The sequence below is a fragment of the Pantherophis guttatus genome, chromosome 1 (assembly GCF_059756535.1).
Source record: "Pantherophis guttatus breed Tessera chromosome 1, ASM5975653v1, whole genome shotgun sequence".
Lineage (NCBI taxonomy): Eukaryota > Metazoa > Chordata > Lepidosauria > Squamata > Colubridae > Pantherophis > Pantherophis guttatus.
This window is the reverse complement of record NC_142063.1, coordinates 295,514,049-295,519,055: the sequence shown is the minus strand read 5'-3', so window position 1 is coordinate 295,519,055 and position 5,007 is coordinate 295,514,049. Positions and strand designations below refer to the sequence as shown.

Sequence of the window (5,007 nt, the reverse complement as noted above, 5' to 3'; positions counted from 1 at the left end):
AGAGAGTACATGTCAACAGCCTGTGGTAAAAATACAGCAAATGGAGTTGAAATGAAAAGTGAATAGGATTACCCCTTTCATCCAACTTTTTTTTCTTAACTACTCTGCCTCTCTATGTATTTTGCTCTGGCTGTTCTCGGCAAAAGCCTACACTTACCCCTTGCTGAGGCATGTTAGAATCAGGCAATTGTTCAAATGGTTGCCTACTCTTCTTCTGGAAGTAGAAATCAACAGGTGAAAAACAAACTAGGAGTTTTGGCACAGGACTGATCAAAAAGCAACAATGCATCAGACCACACCAGTGAAAAATATATAAGCAAAGCAGAAGGTATTCTACCTCTGAAGGTGTGTGTGTGTGTGTGTGTGTGTGTGTGTGTGCAGATAGGAGGGGAGGGGAGGGGAGGAGAGGAGAGGGGGAGGGGGAGAGAAACCAAGAAGAAGGAAAGTTAACATTGAAACCACAACACAAATTTACCTTCACGTGGATAGCCTGACTTTTTCAGAAAGCTTAATTAATTCACCATCCTGTGCAAAATATGAGGAACTGAGTTTAATTTCACAATATCTTCATGTGGTTTTCTTCTTCTGGGTTGGCCACATTACTCATTTCCACTTTTGCAAATACTGGTTTAGACCATTCTATTAATACCTTGTTTTGCTGGATTTAGCCCTTTATGTGTTGGTGGGGTAGGAGGAAAAAAAATCATTCTGTCCCTATTTCTGATTCTAAAATGTTGACGGACATGTAGATTGCATTCTGCCGTGGTTAACATTTGCAGTAGAAAAGCATAATGGCTTATTGAAATGCAGGAATTGCTTTGTTTTTGCAGCACCTCTTATATCAGAGGCCATATCTGATCTGACATTGCATTAGCTCATCTTGCCTTGGAGTTTTGCAATGGGCACTACTACAAGTAGTAGCCAAACGATGACATAAACAAAAATCACAGGTGAAAGCAGGAACTATTCCTTGAATCATTAGGACTTCAAATAATGACACCATGTTGTTCTTTTACCAGAAGCTATACTTGCATATTAGGGTCATTATAGCATCATAGGCTTGTCACTGAGTTTTATCTCTTCCTGTGGCTGCTTTCCAATTTCTCAATTTCTTTTCTGGCATTGCAATAACGAAAACCTTAAATGTTGTTAAGATTTTATTATGGGTTTTTTTGTTGTTGTTCAGCATTAGTCACTTTTAACCTTCTCTGAGAAGTTTTGTTCACTTGCAATCTATTTGGAAAATGAAGAAATACAAAAATAAATGTTAGCAAGCCTTAAAAAAATTATATGAATTATGGCTAGCATGGACTATGAACCCTGGCAAAGAAAATTAAAGAAGTATTCAGTTCTGTTCAATTATTTTCCAAACTTTCAATTTGTTGATCTACCAATCAATCAATCAATCAATCAATAAACAAATAAATAAATCTAAAAGACTTATTATTACCCCAATTCTTTCCCTCTTTTACCACACTACACTTAAATGATAGTGTCAGGAAACTCATTTATAATCTGCTTTGAGATCATTTTAGTGGGATGGGGGCATTTTAAATAAATACATATGTGCATACACTCATTTGTACATCACTAAAACTAAATTAAAGTTAAAGCTAAATTCCATGAGCTATGTTCCTTGAGGAGTTCACTGCAGCTAGAAAATAATTAATCTTTCAGCCAGCACTAGCTATTATACATGAAATGAAAGCAAATTAGTTAAGGAAAAAATGTGTGTGGAATTAAACTTATTTCTCATTCAGTACACAAAGTGATCAAGAAAAAAGAAGGGAGGGAGGAAGAAAAGATTATTTAAGGATGAAAACCATTGTTAGAAGTTATATTTTATGGATTTTTCTGTAAATAAAGAAGAAATACTAATCAGTTTGTCTTATGTTAGAAATTGATTGAGCAGATATTCCTGCTTTAAGATGCTTCAAAAATCAAATATTCGTTATTTAGAAAGCAAAAACGTAAAAAAGAAAATAGCTTTTTTTTGTAGAGCTTCTATAGAACTTTCAATGTAATTTCAATAGGCAAACTCAATTATACATTTTTATCCTGATGACTGATAAGTGCTTTCCAGAAGATGTTTGCAAAGAATCATTATTCACTGTATGTTCTAGTGCAGAGATTCTTAACATTTTTATGTCATGCAGCTCTTTGAAATTCCAATGAAACCTAAGGACTTTCTCAGAAAAAAATGTATTTAAATGCATAAATAAAATATATAACTATAGCAATAGCAATATCACTTGACTTATATACCGCTTCATAGTGCTTTTACAGCCCTCTCTAAATGGTTATACAAAGTCAGCGTAATTGCTCCCAACAATCTGGGTTTTACCGACCCTGGAAGGATGGAAGGCTGAGTCAATCTTGAACTATAGATTGTATTAAACACAATTATCAATACGTGTATGTGTACATATATACTGTATTGATAAGTGTGTGTGTGTGTGTGTGTGTGTGTGTGTGTGTGTGTGTGGTCAATTAGTTAAACATTGGTTAAAAATTATAGTTTAAAAAAATCGTCACTGTGATGGTTGTTGTTTAGCTTGAGTAAGAAAATTAAATTGTGGAGTAGTCTTTGACAAAGCAATGCACAAGTCATGTAGGATATCAAATCAATTTCAATTTTTTTTTGTTTTAATGGTCACAAGTGTAAAAAATCTTGATTTACAAAGAGATGTTGTTGTAAATGGAATTTTTTTTAAATTGAGTCTATAGACCATAAATTGCTTTGCCTACATTCATTGTTGAATGAAAAGTTAAATGTCAGTTAGAAGTTAGCAAGAATCCATCCAAGTTCATGACCCCGCCTGAAAATTATCCACAGACCCCAGGTTAAGAGCCCCTATTCTAGTGAAAGGGAGAAGTATGTCTGTCCAGATTCAGTAAATGCTGAAAAAATAACTAACTTGAGGCCTATTCCAAAGTACAACTCACTTCATCTATTATGACTTTCTTTCTGTAGGAATAATGCTTCCATTTAGCTAAGTTTTCGCCTATAGGCTGCCTGTAACTATATTGTATAAATTGGTGTATTTGCTGCCATGGTGGCTACAAATTTATAAAAAAAATAAATGATTAAGCAACATACAGTCCTTTTATTCTTTATCCTGAAGACCATAAAAGTCTACCATATGAAAAGTTTTTCTTGTTCCCTGTTGCAAAACTGTAAAAATAACATAAAAATATAAACCACCAATTATTATTGTAAGATGCAGGCCCTACATCAGCACCAGTGGTGGGTTCCTCCCGATTCAGCCCAGTTCGGCCGAGCCAGTAGCAGTGACGATATGACGTCACCGAACCGGTTCTCTTTGTTCAGGAGCTGGGCCCTCCTGCCCCACCCGCATTTTTCTTACCTTTTATTTGGCCCCGCCCCCAATCTATTCACTGCCTCCCGAGTCCCAGCTGATCGGCTAGAAGGAAAAAAACTGTTTAAACTCTTGCTGCGGGGCTTCAAAGGGCCGCCCTATAGCTGATCAGTTTTAAAAGGCAGTGTGGTGGTAGACCGTTGCCTCTAAAAACAAATGAGTAGACCGGTGCCTCCAAAAACAAATGAGTAGACCGGTGCCTCCAAAAACAAATGTGTAGACCAGAACGCTCCAATAACAAATGAGTAGACCAGTACAGCTCTGCAAGCAGTTAAAAGCCTGGTAGACCAATACCTCTGCTAAATCCTAAAGAATTGTCACATGACCATCAAACCATGCCCACAAAACAAGCCACACTCACAGAACCAGTAGTAAAAAAATTTAGAACCCACCCCTGATCAGCACCAAGTGTTTTTAGGGACCTGTCAAAACTTCAGGACCTTATGAAGATCCCCTACAAATTCCTGCAGCAACTTTCAGGCTCAGAATTCAGAGCAGCATCTCTTGCTATTAGTTTGATTACTTGAAATACCTCCAATGGAACATCCCCCTTCAGTATTGTGAGGAAATGAAATGGGATTTTTTTCAGACACTTGCTATTGTATGTATATGTATATGTATATGTATATGTATATGTATATGTATATGTATATGTATATGTATATGTATATGTATATTTTCTGCCTTGAATTACTTATAATACATATAATATATAATAAAATAGAATGGTGTGATGGCCTAGTGGTGAAGACACTCACCTCCCACTCAGAAGGTTGAGTGTTCAATCCTAGGGTAGTGGCTGATCTTTCTCAGGCAACGAAGAAAAAATATCTGCTGCAAACTCTGTGTGACGTCAGGAAGGGCATCCAGCCAGTAAATGCTCAGTTCCATCTAGTCACCCCGACTCTACATTGAATTAAGGGATTAAAGGGGGATTTTTAAATATATAATAAAAAAACAAATGCAGGATAAAAATCTAAAAAACCCAAGTGAAGTGGCTTATTTTAAAACAATCTAAAATAAAGAATGTTAAGTAAACAAGTTATTTAAATAAAATAGTGTTTAGAAGATCACTAAAAATAGAACTTTCAGGAAACGTTGCTAATTGGGAAATTCCAGTATAGGCAGGTGAGTCTTTAAAAGTACATTTTTGTTGTTGTTAGTTGCGAAGTCATGTCTGATCCATCGTGACCCCATGGACAATGTTTCTCCAGGCCTTCCTGTCCTCTACCATCCTCTGGAGTCCATTTAAGCTCATGACTACTGCTTCAGTGACTCCATCCAGCCACCTCATTCTCTGTCGTCCCCTTCTTTTGCTTAAAAGATGTCAAAGGAAAAGTCATCCAAAATCAGAAAGATCATCATGAAAGTCTGCCAAAAAGCAATTGCAAGCTGTTGCTTGCAGAACCTCCCCCAGAGATTCTAAGTGCGTGGAGGATGATGCAATGTGATTCTGTCAGGTTTGAACTTAAATGTTGCTCATAAGTTTTTATACTTTGTAATATATTTTACACTATTTTAAATCCAGAAGTAAGAGAATGACATCCAATTCAGCATAGCAGTCATGTTTGTGCTCTATGACCCCATGTTTGTGTGTATTTCACCCGCCCCTCCAGTTCATAACCTA

At 36.4% G+C, this 5,007-nt stretch overlaps 1 long non-coding RNA gene across 1 annotated transcript; it reads right to left on the bottom strand.

Moving 5' to 3' along the window:
- Positions 1 to 1,144: 1,144 nt before the first annotated feature.
- Positions 1,145 to 4,584, bottom strand: LOC117671470 (uncharacterized). The gene is made up of 3 exons (XR_004592897.3): positions 4,527 to 4,584; positions 4,139 to 4,286; positions 1,145 to 1,233 (listed from the first exon to the last, which is right to left on the bottom strand). It is a non-coding gene; the product is annotated as an uncharacterized LOC117671470 (long non-coding RNA).
- Positions 4,585 to 5,007: the final 423 nt, after the last annotated feature.